The following is a 17,298-nucleotide window of genomic DNA, read 5'->3' as shown; positions in this document are numbered from 1 at the left end:
TTCCCTGAAAAAGGCTACAAGCATATATCTCAAAATTATTGTGACCTTTCTCTTTTGAATGGTGGCTACACTATAACAGAAATTTAATAGTATATTATTTCTGTACTCAGATTCTCAACAGGATGTATGATTATAAAAAGGGGATTTATTTGATTATCTTATACAACCAGAAGCTGGGTATTCCATAATAGCCATCTGCAGGCTAGAAAGGTGGAGGAACCAGGAGCTGTGCAGTCCAAGATACTGATGCCTCCAAACAAGAGGGATCAATATTGAGATAATTTTATGGTATCAAGTATCAAAAATACCATGGATTTTGCATTAAATATTGAATTTGTTTTGCCATTTTTCAGCAAAAATCATTCAGTAAATCATCTGCTTGCAAATTTGATTATTTACAAATACACACAAGCATGCAAATATAAATGTACAAACTTTTGGTAATTTATCATTATATTCTTATTACTAAAAATGTCAACTCCAAAGTGAGCAATAAAAGATACTCAAAAATAGGTACTTCAAATTAGTTCTGATTACAAATGGCTTTTGTGATGCAGAATCTACTCATTTATCAATCAATACCTAGAAATTTCAAGAATAAAGGTTTATTTAATATGCTGTATATACATGCATCAAAATATGCTACATACCACAAGTATATAAGATTTTATCTGTCAATTAAATTTAATTTTTAATAAACTTTTTATTTATTTTTATTGTTTTACATGTCTTTACCAAGTTCCTGCTACGTATTAAGTCTCACTGTAGAAATTGGAATTTTAGCAAGGAAAAAAGAAACAAATGATTCTCAGAACATTTAAGTAGTATTGTAGCTGAAAGACATAAGCATGCAGTAATGAGATTTGAATAGAAATTAGAGAGCAAGTTTATTTTTTGTGTTCTCATATTGTCTAGCCATTCAGTCTTTCTCGTCCAAACCATTGTCTGTATTTTCAGTGATAGCTAGTGAATTTGTGGGGAGAGGGGAATAACTTAAATAATTTTGGATAAGACTTCAAGTTCCCATAAATCTTTCAAGTCATTGATTCATTCAGTTCCAAAACAGCATCAGTTTTCAAATATTTCTTAAAATCCAGCTCAAGAATTCACTGCTCAATTATACTATGCTCTCTGAAACAGAAAAGAAAGAAAAGAAACATATCTAAACAAATTAAAATCTGTGAGGATCTCAAATAATTAAATGTAAATTGTAATTTTGACTTAATGATTACATAAAAAATTTTGTATAACTGGAAAATACTGAATTCATTTTAAAGATTAAAAAACTAGACGTAGTTTTTGAGAACATAAAATTATTACTTTGTAGTAATATATTTTAAAAAAATATTTCTAGTTGTGAATGGACTCAATGCCAGTATTTATTTATATGATACTGAGAATCAAATCCAGGGCCTCACACATGCTAGGTAAGCACTGTACCACTGAGCCACAACCCCAGTCCTTTAGTAATATTTTTAACATAAAAAACCAGTACCTAACCTTTATCTTTAAGATGGGTATCCCTATCACTCCAGCTTACAGATACACAAACTCAGATACAAAGAGAGAAAATATATTGTGCAAAGAAATATATTGATAAAGGAATAAAAAATGTGAACTTTTGAACTCACAGAGCATATTTCCCAAGTCAATCATCAATCTGGCTACCTCTTACAAATATTATGGCAGTATGTTTATATAGTAAATCATACACACACACACACACACACACACACACACACACACACACATATGCACATATATACACACATGTGATTTTGTATATGGATAAACTTGAAAAGCTAAGATAAAAATTACCTTACAAGATACCAAACAACTCCAATGAAGTTAACTTTTCTTTTTAAAATAAATTCAGAATATCCTGTTCCTGAAATTGAAATGGAGACATTGTGATTGATTTAGGGACAGCATGAGGGCATCCTAAGTTCATGAATACATAGTATACATAGTCATACAATCAATTTGACAGAACTTTGAATATATCTTTGAGGCACATTTTTATAATTAATACCAGATCACTTTTAAAACAATCTGCCTTTCCAGAGATTTTTTTATTCCTTTTATTTTAAAGCATATGTCTGCTCGTAATACTTTGCTTTTCTATTTATTTGTATAAATGTTCCTATATTAATGTTGTGTAATAGAAACTATTGGAATATCTCTTCAGCATTTCTCTGAAGATAAGTAATCAAAATAAAAGGATATTTGCTTGGCATCTTCTCTCTCTCTCTTCCCTTTCCTCAGCAGAGAAATGTAGAAGTTCACTTGATCCATCCTGGGAACTTAGAATCTCTGCACTGTTAGTTTATTTTGAAAGGCAGAGACTGAAGTGCATTAAAGACTCAGAATTCCGAGCTCTGCATTCTTATTATTTGAATATGAAATATTCCTCCAAAGCTCCTGTGTTAATACAAGAATATTCACAGATGTGAGAATTGTAATGTAATCAGTCCATTCTAGTTTGAATGGACTAAGTGGGTGGTAATGATAGACATTTGGAATATGGTGGAAGGAAATGGGTCACAGGGGGCAAATCCTGGAAGACTTTATCTTCCCTGTGGCTCCTTCCCTTTTCTCTACTTCATGGCACCATGAATGAAGTAGTGCTCCTCCACCATGTTCTTTCGCCATGATGTGCTGCCTCATCTTGGATCAGAGCAATGCAGTTGGCCAACCATGTACTGAGCCTCTGAAACCATAAGCCCCAAGTCAACTTTTCCTCCTCTAAGTTGTCCTTGTTAGTTACTGTGGTCACAGTGATGCAAAGGTGACTAACACATTCATCAGTGAATCTTAAATAGTTCTTGTCCTCTGTTTTATATCCTAGAAATGTTATAATAAATTATCTCATTTATTAACTTAGGTTTGATGATTTCTTTTTATATATTAAAATGAAAATATTTGTTTATATGAGATGAAAATTATTTGAAAATTAATAGAAACTTAAATATTGAATCCATAATGCATATTTAAGCAATTATTTTTATTGGCAAATAATATTAAACACTTTGAAATCTTATAAATTATTTCATAACAATAATATGTAGAGAAGAGCAATACAACATATATTTTTGAGTCCTTCAAATTGAAATTGCTAAGTTGTATTACCTAATTTAGAGTGTCGTAGTAAAAAATATGTCAAAATTACATATTGTGGTATGCAACACATGAAAAATTGTCACTAAATATTAGCTATTTTTATATTTCTCAACATCATTTTCATAATTACAAGAAAGTTTTAAGTTCTCACCCTGAATTCGTAGAGATGAAAGCAATATTAAATTATTTAGTAGCATAGATTAGCTTCTCATTTTTAAACATTTCTTGGTGCTCTGTTTCAAACTTTTCTGTTTTTAAAGTGTGAAGTTGCTTTGTTGTGAAATTTGAGGCGAAGTAAAAATATAATTCATGTGTGAAATTTCACATATTTGAAACTCAGTAACCTGGAAGCTGTACATATGTAAAAAATGTGAAAATATAGATTAATACTATGGGGTCGGTGTTGTGGCTCAGTGGTACAGCTCTTCCCTGGTGCTTGAGAGGTACTGAGTTCAATCCTCAGCACCACATAAAAATAAAGCTGTTGTTTCCATCTTAAACTATTAACATAATAATAATAATAATAAGAAGAAAACATTCTAATGAGTTATATAGAATAAGATATAACAACTCAGAGATCCACTTTGTGTGTATACATGTGTGAGACAGGATTAATTTTTTGGTCAGTTATTATAAAACCTTGTTCAAAATTAATGTATTTGTTCTTGTTTTCTACTTTCTCATTGTCACTAGCTAGACTTTTAGTAAAAGTCTACTGTAACTGTTGTACTTTCTTCTTTACAACAGGAGATCCAGGATAAGATTCTGGTATATGCAAGTATTTGACAGGCTATTTAATATTGATATATAGCATATAAATTCACCTTGAAATGATAGATTATGAAATATTTTCCATGTAATATTTAATTTCTCCAGTTTCTGCATACCTTTGGAGCCTTTGTATCTGCACAGCTTGCAAGTCCCCATTCCATGCTCTTTTCAAGGAAAGTTTTAGAGCAAAGAACCTTAGAAAATCGATATAGTGTCCCCTTGTGTCACTAAGCATGTGCATACTTATACAGTAAGAGAAACGATGTCTTCATCTTGAACACAAAAATTCAGTATGTTTATTGACATTAAAAAATCTTCAGGCCTACAAAGCTCAGAGGTCCTTTCCTGTAGAAGAGTCCACAACATACACAGTTATAACTCTAGTGTCATTCATGCCAACCTTATGAGACAGAAGGGGTGTATGGCAAGAGGAACTAGTGCAAACACAACTTTATTATGACTGATAGAGTTCTTTGACTCTGGCACAGAAGTTGTGTCTTCTGCCAGTATTCATTGAATTGTGGCAGGCTCACATATTAAATTCCTTGTTGGGTAAAGTCTCAGACTATTCATATTTCTTGAAACTTTGGAACAGAGCAGGGATGCTTAAGGGACACGGCTTTTTGAAAGAGGAAGGATGTAGTCCTTTGAGGCAATTAACAAGTTACTAGAGAGATTTATGGGGGTGGGTAATGAATATGTTGGCAAATCTCATGACTCATTGGGCAAACAGTGCTCCACTGTAGGCTGTTAATGAAAAGAAATGGGAGAGATGATTAGAAGACAATTTTTAGGAACTATATACAAAGATCTCTACCTATAACATGACCTATTTATTGTTCCCTTGTTTTTAATTGGTTAGAATTTTCTCACCAATCTTGAGCACAGCATCAAGACCACCCCATAGTAAATTCTGTTACTTTTATTCCATCTTCTTTCAGGAAATACACAGAGCTATGAACCTATACTGAATGTGAAAAGTGTTATTTCCTGCCTGGGGGGAAAACATGCAAAAACTTATTTTGCCTGTTTGCTTGGTGGATTAGGGAAAAGTACATGTAGTTCTTATAAAGAAAAAGCAAACAAAAAACAAGTAGAAGGCCATTTATGTTTCAAAATCTGTTCAATTTGAATGCCTTTCTTAATGGACATTTGTTTCAGTAAGGAAGAACTTGCCTTAGCAGAAATAGCTTTCCGACAGAATTAAAAGGAAAACAAAAACAAAAAAGTAAAAACAAAGAAAAGGTCACACATGAGTCACAGCAGGAAGACAAGGAAAGGGCAAGGAAAAGGGTTCACAGCCAAGGGATGGGCTGGCTATGAAATCATCTCTAAGAAATTTATCATCAAGGAGGACAGGAGAAAGAATTATCTTTTGAACCAGGGGATGACTGATTGAGCTGTCCATAAGGGACTGTTTTTAACAAAATGAAGGAGCCTGAGCTTGGTTTACTTATACTGATATAGATCAAAGGGGACCAGTAGGAATTTCTTCCTTGAGATCCAGGATGGGGTGGAATTAAACAAGCCATTTTGCTCTAGCTGATCATTTCCATATCTAGTGCCTGCAACCTCCAGTGGAGGTTGCAACCAATCTGCGGGGAAACCACATACTCCAGGCAATCTGAAATGATATTTCATAATTGTCAGTTCCTGAAAACCAGATTTCTATAGCAACCAAGGCTGGTTTTATTTGCAGCCCGTGGATGGCACTCTGAACATGAGTAAGTGAGAAAGAGACCCAATGAAATCTAAATAATTCCAACCCAAGATAACTCCTCTACTTGTATGTAAAACCATATTAAAATTTGAGAGATGCTGTCATGGCAATGTAGTAGCAAATGCCTCCAAATAAGGGGAATTCCTCAAAAAATTCATTGATGGATGCACTCAGTCCAAATCAACCAAGAAACACAAGCCACACAGCTCCAGTCAAAAAGTAATATTTTGTGGTTGTGGAATCAAGAGATTCCCAAAATTAAAACAGTCATAGCAGAAATGATTACAATGCTATTCACATGAAGTTTAAGTACAGAGAAATCTTCAGAAGTCTATTAGGTTAAACAAAGAGGAGTCCATAAGCATCAGCTTTGCATTAAAAAAAAAGGTTAGCTTTTTGGTGAAAATATTACAGTACAGGAAGTAATGTTTTGAATCAAAGGAACCATTGATTCTCAGAAATTATTTAAATACCTGTGTATGATGAACCGTTACTTTGCCTAAAGTAAAATCTACATATGCTCCTTTCCATGTTTTTGTGTATAATTGATCTCAGGGCCAATTCTGCAGAATGAAAAATATATATGATCATGTTGTGGGCAGAACTCAAGGCCATTTTCATAGTACTAAATATTATCCCCTTGATATGAACTTGTATTTTTACTGACTTTTGTATTATAGATATATTTTCAGTTCCTTTTCCTACCACATGAAAAAATATAGACAATTTGGAAGACTAAAGTCACCACTTTTTGGGACCACAAATTTATAAACAAATTGTGCCTTCTAATTTAACCATCTGTATTGCTCATATACATTACCAAAACAAGAGCCCATTCTCTGAGGAAACTGTCTGGAGTGAGGATACATATTGAGCCTAGAATTCTCAGATGGCTACCCTTGCTGCTTGGGTTCATCATTACACCAGACATGGAATCAGAATCATCATTATGGACTGGCAACAAAGAACTTTATGCTGCTGATGAAATACTAAGCCCTCAAGAATTGTTTAAAAAATTTAACTCTTAGTGAAAGCCACTTGATGGAAAACTCCACCTTAATCTGGAGTATTTGCCACTACACTGTTATGGAGACATCTTTTAAATTTTCATTTAATTTTAATACGAGTTAGGGAAGTTTTCCAGGGTGGCATGCTGATTGTAAGAATTCTTAAAATGTTGTTGGGTCATTGGGTCAGTTCCTCGTTCTCCCACTGGTCACCGTTTTTTTTTTTTTTTTTTTTTTTTTTTTTTTTTCAGAAATATCAACATATTTGGAAGGCCACATGGAATGGATCCTGGTGTCCCTGCATGTTCCTGACAGATAAACTTTGACCGTTTCTTGGAGATGGTGGATACGAACCTGTTTTTATGTTACAGTGGTTACAGTGTTACTGCTGCAGTCTGGTCAGCCAACTCCACTAATGTCATTGTTGTCCTTGAAACTAATCAGTCATGTTTTCAGCTATCAATGCCAGTTTTAGTCTGACAATGGTGTGTTTCTCATTGTAAAAGTGATTCAAGTGTGGACTAATAAGTTTTAAGAAACTTCCATGCTTCTTATAATCCAGAATCAACCTAAATAGACATCTTGGTCTAATTCCTTGATCTCTTCTTAGTTCACTTATCTAAGAAAAGCACTGTTCTCATTTTATTTAGCTACATTTATAAATCTAGGTCTATTCCTAAGTAATGATCAGAAAAATAGTGGTGAGGTACTTAAATCAATTTTTAAAATTTGGGATTCTACCACCTGTTAATCCAAATATGTTTTTCTTTCTGTAACAGCAACCTCAAAAATGGTGTAATTACTATATCTTTCTGGTGGAAACCTTGCCAAAAGGGGGACTAGCATTTAAAACTTGATTCTAGTTCTGCTGCTTTATTCTTTTGTTGTATTGACCTGTTCTTAGGTCATAAAGATAGCCTCTTGTTTTGGTACACTGATCACCAAGCACCCTTATCCTGGTCATAATGCATCTCTGTAAATTTTATAAATATTACCCTTCCAAAAATTCTTTGTATTTGTTCTTTTTAGATACACAGGACAGTAGAGTATATTTTGGGCATATTATACATGTACTTAGTATAAATTATTCTTAATTAGGATCCTATTCTTGTGGTTGTCCATGATGTGGAGTTACCCTGGTCCTGTATTCAAATACAAAGATAGGAAAGATATGTCTCATTAATTCTACTCTCATTTCTATTCCCCTCCCCATCCCTTCCAGATGAATATAAGGGAGATACACACACACACACACACACACACACACACACACACACACACACAATGGGATATTACTCAGCTATAAAGATGAATGAAAGTATGGCATTTGCCAGTAAATGTATGGAACTGGAGAATATCATGCAAGTGAAATAAACCAGTCCTTCAAAACCAAAATTCAAATGTTCTGATGTTTGCATGCTAACCCTTCCAAAAAATCTTAACCATCATGTTTAAGCATAAGATCTACATGGGGCTGGAGGTATAGCTCAGTGGTAGAGGGCTTGTATATGGCTCTGGTTTTGATTCCCAGCACCACATACCCAAAACACAGAATCAAGTAGGGGAAATTGTGGAAAAGGTTGTTTCAGTTATTGAAAGAGACAAGTCTATTTTGTGATTGTAGAATGAAATCAACAACCTTGTCTGATTGAGAGGCAATACATGAGACCCTGGGCGGTACATGGGAGATGAGCATCAGTTGTCTCTCTCCTTCAGTATGACCCTTCCCACATCAAGAAAAATGCCCTGGTTCAGTTCTTCTAATATTTTTCATGCAACTTAATTTTAATCATCACTAAATTTTCCAGACTCTGTGATGCAAATCTGATCATGATTTGCTCAACATTTCCCTAATTTTTCCCAAGAAACCTTTCAGAAAAAGGAAGTGATTGGCCCATTTTCTTGACCTATACCCAGCACACCTATCAGGCCTTCTGTATGTCATTCCATGGGGCCAACATATAACCAAGTAGCTAAATATGTGCACAAAAAGGACAGGTTGCAGAATTCCTCTCAAAATCAAGACTAAACTCAGTTAATAAAATTGAGCTGCAAACCTTAAGGACTACCAAATTTCCAGAAGGCTCCAATGACCATATTAACCACCAGGGTACTTTACTATTTAGTTCTTACTCTGGGAGTTTTCAAAATTGTGAATAACCCACCTGTTCTGGGACTAATATTATCATTCCTAGGTCTAAGTGTGATATATGGAAACCAGGCATTAACTCATCTCCCTCCTGAAAACACAATTACTTTCACATTTTGAGTGGCCATGAAAGGCTATATTTAAAGAAACATCTTATTTGATGAGTGTGGTTGCCACTCACTTACTCTAGGAAGCTTTCTGGAGTGATAAATCTCATTTCTTATATGCACACTGCAGGTAGTTATTCCTGTTCTGAAAATCATTCCTGTAAAAAAGTGTTAAGAAATATGTCTCTTTTTAGGATGTAAATATTAAATGATCTAACTTTGGTCATAAAAATTATTCAGGGTTAATCTCAGTGCTCTGTTCAGAGTTGTTATGGTTAATGGAATTTCCCTGGATTTCTTTGTAGGTCCATGAAAAGCCTAGGCACTGTTACTATAACTTTCTGTACCTTTATTAACAATTTGGACTGAAGAAAAGATCAACAGAAAACTTAAGAAGAAGGCCCAGATGGCATATAATGTTATCTGATGTGATTCAGAGACCATGGGGTTAAGCATGTCAGAGAAAACACAGGACATACATTTAAATTTGAATATCAGATAACAATAATATTTTATCATACACATGCCTCACTCAGTATTTTAAACTTTATTAGATTTAAAAACTTGTTTTTATGAAATTCAATTTAGCTGTACATTCTGAATTTTTATTTGCTAAATTTACCATCACTAAATGGAACATATTATTGAATTTGATACCACTGAATGGTCTTATCCTTTTTCTCATGTTGATATGTATCTTAATTGTTGTAAGAAAAAATCCAATGGATTGAATCACATTCTCTATCAGACAGATTACACAGGGAAGCACTCTTGAATAATTCACCCAAAGTCAAGGCAAGGAATGGGTATTTTTGAGAGGCAATTATTTTTCCTTCAGTAAAATTTGCTTAAAACTCTAACATGTATATAAAAATAAACATGCTTATTGTTATTCAAATATTTGAGATATGATAGATATGTTTCATTTAAACATTTAGATTAGAGAAAAAGTTCAATATAATATGAATTAATGTAACTCTTCTAAATGGTGTTGGTTATAAAACTCAGGAAGTAATTTTATTAATTGAGCTGTATTGGATTAATGTAAGGTGAGTAGACTCCCTTGAGTAGCTGTTTCAAAATTCTCTGAGAATCCCTGTCAAAATAGGGTTGGATTCCTGGCACATTCCTTAAACATTTACTTCTTATATAGTATTTTAAAAATTATATATTTTTTTCCCTGTCTAGGTTGGGTTTTCCCATGTGGTTGTGGAATTGATAAGGCAGAATGAGTTTCTTATTACTGAATAATTCTGTTGATAAGTTGTAGCCTTGGATGATTTTATTTCAGCAACTAGTAGGCTATAATTATTACAAATTCCATTAAAGTGGCTTGATTTAATACATTATTAGTAAATCAGTTTTCTCTTGTCATCTTTCTTGATTTCAGAAGTTCTTCTAAAACATTCACCAAAATTTCTGGTGAATTTATTCTCATCTGTCTCTACGGCACCTTTTTGCAATCTTAATAATGCAATGTGTGCATCATTGCAAAGCACAGTGAACTCTCATAATTAGTGGAAATTAATTTACTTATTCATCATTATCAGAATTGTAGCCAAATTTAGTCAATGACAGTAATGTACCCATCCTACTGAGGTAAAATTCCGTGTTGGTCATTGGGCTCTTGACTACACAGCTGGATTTCTGTTCTATCTGCTTTCTAATCCTTTTGAGATCTGTCCTATTCTGGCCCTATGAATCCCTTCCCACACATGCCGTAAGACACTCTAATTTCTTCAGTTTATTTGACATATTACTCTGAAATTTCATTTCCATCATTATCCTGCTATATACAGGATTGAACCCTTGACAGGGCCTGGTGGTGCGCATCTGTACTTCCAGCTACTCAGGAGGCTCAGGAATTGCAAGTTCCAGGCCCATTTTAGCAACCTTGTTACACATTGTCTCTCCAAATTAAAATTTTAAAAGGCTGAGGTTGTAGCTCAGGGGGTCTACAAACCCTGGTTCAATTCCCAGCACCTCAAAAAAAAAAAAAAAAAAAAAAACTCAGACGAAAGAAAAAAGAGTCCACAGACTAAAGATACATTTAACTGTCCTTAATCTGATAATAAGTTATTAAAACAAAGAAAACTAGTGCTGTTCCATGTAAATATGAGTAGAAGCACAACATAAGAAGGATGCGTTTTATGTTTTCACCTTTTTTGATTTTGATGCATTTAATCTATTGGAAAGGGGCTATATGTAGTAGTTACCCCTGTAGTAAAGAGAGTTCTATGTCTCATCACTTTCTTTTCTAATAGTGAGATTTTGCCCTAATAATTGTCTTTATTTTTACAGAGTCCATAATTAGATTTTGCATTTAATAAATATGCTCAAAATCTCAACTTTTCAGGGGACAGGGCAAGTACAATATGGTGAGCCTAAAGTCAAATGAAGTTATGTAATTTTCATAGAATATTTAACATTAAAAAATGATTGTAAATTAGAACTTGAAGCAATAAATGTCCTTTGGAGTTGTAGTTTATTTGGTTCCTCTTAATATGTCATATGGCTTCAACAATTTGGGTATATATAAATATAAATTCTAAATTGTTGGAAAATTCTCTTTTGGGACCACATAAGTGACATTCTCTCTGCAGGTTTATTTTCAAACAATCGGCTGTCCATACTTCTGCTGAACCTGTGTCTTGCCCTGTCCTACTCTGTTTCTCAGAATTAAATTGGCCTCTCCCATGTCAGCTGACTTCCAGGCCAGGATAGAAAAGTGAAGATAGGAGAATGGAGGAGTTCATGGATTTCTCTGTGCCGTTGGCTACATCTTTAGCAGTAGGTAGTTAAGTTATGTAGTTATAGTTCTTGACATAAAGACCTATCACAATTCTAGCTTCTACAGATGACCTGGCATATGGACTTCTCTAACACTTCTTGTCCATTTGTCTCTCCAAGAAGCAACCTAGTACTAGACTCTCCATTACTTTACAGTTTTTCAACCTACTACATCAATAATCATTTCTCTGCATTAAATTCTCTAACACTCAGAAAGTTATCTTTCCTAACTTGACTCAGATTATTAGTACGTTTTTTTAATCTCAAATTATCATGCTAAACATTCTTTTGTAATTTAGGGCATGAAAGTATTGCCATTAGACTCTAGGGTTGTTGTAAGTTCCACTGATAATGTTCAAACAGCTTTTTGGACGTTTTCACTCTTTTCTAATTCAAATTCCTTCAATAATGTTGACTAAATCTAATTTTAACAGTGAGAGAGTACTGTAAACATTTTGGAGAAACTTTGTTGATGACCCTATGAGAAATTATCTCCATTAAGGCTGGTTCTTTATTTTTAATGGGAAAATCTTGGCGAATTTTGTTTTAGTGATATCAGTTTTACTTCAGATCAATCCTAAATCATCACTTTTAAGCAAATTAATAGAATGGTAAGATTGTACTCTTATTTTTTCAACATGAATTTTGGGCCATATAAATGACTCAATATGAATCAAGCTTAACAAATGGCAATTCATTTATGTTCAGGGGACTTTGTACCCTCCATTTAAATTTTTACTTTTTCTTCTGAGTTTTTTTTTTTTTTTTTTCCTTTCCTGGTAATAAGCTCACTTTATCTTTTTTATTTTACATCTTATTTTGAAATAGTTTCATTTCACAATGATATCAGGTTATCTTTGGAAACTAGTCCCAAATTATCTTAGATCTGTAAAAAATTTAATTACTTTTAATTTTTTTTTGGCATTTTTGGTTCTGATGACAGAAGTAAATGAAAATCAAGTATTTATCCCACTTGGGCTTTCTAGTTTCTTGCTAATTTATCAGTCTGCCAACATAACAATTTATTTTTCAGTTCTTTTAGAGTATTTGTACTTTCCTATTTCACTAATTCAAATTTATACCTAATGTAAAACTATCAGCAGTCAGAGGGGTAATGTTAGCATTGATAATTTTGCTTAAATCAGCAGATTTTTCTCTAAAATATTTTCTCTCAAGGATTTTTATAATCATGGAATTACATGGAAAAATTGATTAAGGAGCATTGAAAATAATCATCTCCAAATAATTGTATGCTATATAAAATCTTATTTGTCTGCTATTTACAATGAACTAAATTCATAAAGATGCAATTCAGGTGTTTTAATGTGATCAAGAAAAACTGGCAAAATTGTAGAGTCCTATACTTTGAGTCACAGAGCACATTTAAGTGATTTACTGATGATATATCATAAATTTCGCTCTAGTAATGTGATAAATAGCAAAAACAATGAAGTCAAAATAATACTGTTATTTACAACACTATGAAATGTTTAGGAACATATATCTGCGAACAATTAATTCATGCAATTTTCTAATAATTATGTTAATTCCATTCAAAAAACTCCCAAACCACTGTGAAATGTTCAATGTTATCTTTTTAAGAATATTTTATATTTACTCATCTATCTTCCCAAAGGAAGATACATGCTTCATATTCTTTCACTCTAGGATGTTAAAAAAGAGGGTTCATGCACACTTGGTGTTGCTTGAAAAACATTGTAGGCCATAATTAAAAATACTCATTTATGTTTGCAGCTTTCATAAGCAATGATTCTACAAGTCAAGCTTAAGCATTCTTAGCTCTGGCTTCCATCCTCTGCAAACCATTCCACCTGATGAACACTACCTGTGGCCCTACACATTCATTGCAGCAGGAAATAATTTTCTTTGATACCCATTACTAATAATTATTCCCAAGATCAAGAAAGTTCCTTTGGGAACATCTTTTAATTTCTCTTTGGCTTCACTAACAGTCATACTGCCCCAAGGCTATGCTGTTTGACCCAGCTGGCTCAGGACATTCTCCAGACGCCCCACCTAGGGATGGTTCCTGGGCTGACCCAGTGGTCCCCCACTGGCTCCATACCATTTGCACCATTCCCAGAGGCCACCAGGCACCGCAAGGTCATGGAAGAAGGGTCACCGCGGCAGACAGGTGGCCGCCTAAGCTGAGGTCACAGAGGGGCTCCAGTCCCTCCTGGAACTCAGAGGAACTCCAAGACACATCCCTGCAGGGTGTCCAAACTGGTGGCGGAGGGGAAGGGTTGGAGAGTTGCTGGTTCTTTCTTCCCAAGTCCCAGCGGTGGGATGGTAAAATCTCCTGCAGAGGCGGTCACCCGCAGGTCGCCTTGGCCAAGGCTGTCACCTCTGCCTCCGCACCAGGCAGCCTCCACAGAGGACATGGGACGGGGCGGGGGACCGGCAGGAGAGGAGGGGTGTCCGCCTGAGTTTACCCCGTTGACCTTTAATTTGGGACCGAGATGCCTGGGGATACGACTGACCTTGTGCTCTGCAGAGGTGGCTGGACTTCTCGGTCGCGCCCGCCCTGGCTCCGTGCTCCAAGGATCCTGAGTCGGCGCGTCCGGGTTCTGGCGCATACACTCCGCAGCCGGCGCACGCTGGTGGCTGCAGGCGAGGAGGCTCATGCTTCGAGGGAAACCCAAGGCCCACGAGCCGCGGTAGCGAGGTGACTTGGCCAGAGTTCAATGTTGGTCCTCCAAGCAGTGTGTGTGTGCGACTTTCAACCGCGAATCGCCTCCCTGCTCCCCGTCTCCCTCTGGCTTCTGTGCTCAGCACGAGCCCTGCCCGGCGCCTGCAAAGCTGCTTTCCGGGAACTTTCCAGGAATCCGCCTCACTTGACCGCAGCTCCCAGAATCCCAGCTCCCAGTCCCCCAGCCCCCGTACCGCTTTAAAGAGACTCCGCGGTACTGTGCAGGCTTTTCAAGAGAGAACTGCTCAGAGCGCCCAGGTGTGGACCGCTGCCGTGGGGACGCCTGAGACTCCGCCCTCCAGTGACCTCACACCTCGGGGGCCTGCGGGGGAACGGGGTGCGGGGAGTGGGAGAAGTTCCCTGTTACCGCCAACCCAGTTTTGGCGGCCTGAACATGCCCCCACCAGCCAGCTGGACACCCTGGTCCAGTGAATAGTACCAGTCCTCGCCCTTCTGCCGGGAGGAGTTCCTCTTTTCCACGCCCTAGTCACCTCCTGGACTTGACCCTCCAGGCCGCACTTTGCTGGGGCGGCGGCGGGGGCGGGGGTGACGGGGAGCTGGCGGGCTTGGGGGCCCTTGGAAACTGGCCCCACCCCATATAAGACATATTGATGAGGTAAGGGCGGCCTATTGCCCACCTCGGTCCCCCGGGGGGCCGGAGGGATCCGGCAGCAGGCAGCACCCCCCCAGCATCCCAGGGCCTAGAAGAATGCCAAAATTATTATTTTAAACAGTAGAATATTAGGCTTAAAATGTCAATTCAGAAAAATTATTTAATACACAGAAAAATCTGGAATGATAATAAAGGAATTCTAGATATAGAAGGGAACTTATAATATCCAGTTTAAGTCCCACTTGTAGCAACTGTGAAAGCTTCTCTACTTATCTGCCATGCTGCAGTATGAAGAAAATGAAATTAATGTAATGATAATACAAGTTGTTATTCATGGAGTACTGGGAATCAGGGACTCAATATACTGTCTTTTAATAGTCCCATCATTAGCTATTAACCATCATTTTCAGGTGAGAAAATCAAAGCTAATCTGAAACATATTGAAAATAGACCACAACTCCAAAAATCAGAGAAAAGATTCTAACACGTAGTCTGATTCCAAAACTGAAGTTTTTCACCTGCTTCATTGATAATTTCTCCATTAGACTCCTATTTATATTTCCATTATTTCTTTCCAAAACTTTGTACAGTACTTTGTAGAATTAGACCTACTGCTACAAGGTCTTTATTACAAGATGTGGAACTTACAATTCCACAGTTTTATACTCTTCTCATGTCCCAGAAATCTACTCTTAATGCTCAGAAAATCTCTTATCACTGGACTTCTACCAAGTTTCCCTTTGGCAGGTTTCTACCTATATTTTCTCCACCACTCAAATTAGATTTTCGGATCAATAGTCTTTTTTAAAAAATGCTTTTTAGTTGTAGATGGACACAATACCTTTATTTTATTTATTTATTTTTATGTGGTGCAGAGAATCAAACCCAGTGCCTCACACAGGCTAAGCAAGAACTCTGCAACTGAGCCACACCCCCAGCCCTCAAAATTCTAATTGTACCTCTTACTATAGGCTTTCTTCATTTTGCCTATTGGACACTTTTATTTTTAGAGAAACACAGTTTTAACAAATTTAAAGATCTGTATGGCTTTTACAACAATTCATACATCAAACAGCCTTTCATAAAAAATTTGATCCAATGATCTGAGCAGAGGGCATTGACTTTAGAGGTAAAAAAGGAAAGAAGAAAGCTGAAATAAGGACCAAGAAAATATACTGGCTATTTTAAAGTTATATTCTTTATTGGTAAATAGAGGACTTCTTCCTTATTATGGCAGCCTAGGAGAACAGGATCTCTTCTGACTGGCTGCTGGGAATCTTCTGTTGCCCCCACCCCGCCTTTGGAAAACTGGTCCATTCCAAAGTCTAGTTTGATTATGTGGCACCCATCATGAGTTACTCCATTCTGGTCTGATTTATTGGGGCCCAATGCAGAAGTTCAGTCCAAAATAATGGCCTCCGATAAACTTTGTTTTAACAATGCCTAGTCACAAAATTCTAGAAATTGGATGACAAAACCTAAATACAAAAGTCCTTTTCTACAGTCCAACTTTCAATTAGTGGTTGTCATGTCTTAAATATTTGATGTCCCTCTAAAGCTCATGTGTAAGAACATGCAAGAAGGATTAGAGGCAAAATGATTGGGTTAGGAGAGCTTTACCCCATGTTAGGGATTAACTGACTGTACACAGGTAAGGTGTGGATGGGGGAGGTGAGTCATTGGGTGCATGTCTTTGGGGGTCTGTAGTTTGCGAGCTGAGGTTAGTGTCTCTTTGCTGCTCCTAGCTGCTTCCCTCAGCCACACACCTTGCCATGATGTTCTGCCTCACCTTGTACCCTAAGAAATGGAGACAACTGTTTATGGACTGAAACCTCTGAAACTGTGAGCTCCCAAATAAACTTTTCCTCCTCTAATTGTTCTTGTCAGGATTTTTGGTCACAGAAGGAAAATAACACCTCAGTTATATAACCTAGAGGTTGGGGGAAAAAAGCACAGTGGGCCAAATTTTATCTGTCACCTGTTTTGTGCATAGACTATGATAGGAACACAGCCAAGTCATTGATTTACATAGCTGGACTATGTTGTTGTTTTCTAACAACAGTCCAGCTAAATAGCTGAGCTAGAGACCATATGACAATAAAGATTAAATATGTACTATTTTGCTTTGTATAGAAAAATTCTAACAACCTATAATATAACCTACAGTGGAGATCAATAACAGTATCTCAAGTCAACAGGAGAAAAATAAATTTTGTTTATCTTCACCTTCTAATCTACAGACACCAGCCTAATTCTCTCTATATATGCAACTCATTTTCATCTGTTTCCTTTCTAAAATCTACCAACTAAT

General features: G+C 36.2%; 1 long non-coding RNA gene across 2 annotated transcripts; it reads right to left on the bottom strand.

Moving 5' to 3' along the window:
* Window positions 1–732: 732 nt before the first annotated feature.
* Window positions 733–14,530, bottom strand: LOC306659973. Of its 2 annotated transcripts, XR_013763506.1 has the most exons (5): window positions 14,166–14,530; window positions 13,751–13,984; window positions 4,008–4,638; window positions 1,819–1,888; window positions 733–1,131 (listed from the first exon to the last, which is right to left on the bottom strand). It is a non-coding gene; the product is annotated as an uncharacterized lncRNA (long non-coding RNA). The 2 variants fall into 2 exon arrangements; XR_013763507.1 differs by lacking the exon at window positions 13,751–13,984.
* Between the last annotated feature and the right edge of the window lie 2,768 nt (window positions 14,531–17,298).

This window comes from Sciurus vulgaris (assembly GCF_902686455.1).
Source record: "Sciurus vulgaris genome assembly, chromosome: 4".
Taxonomy (NCBI): domain Eukaryota; kingdom Metazoa; phylum Chordata; class Mammalia; order Rodentia; family Sciuridae; genus Sciurus; species Sciurus vulgaris.
This window is presented reverse-complemented; position numbering and strand designations above follow the sequence as displayed.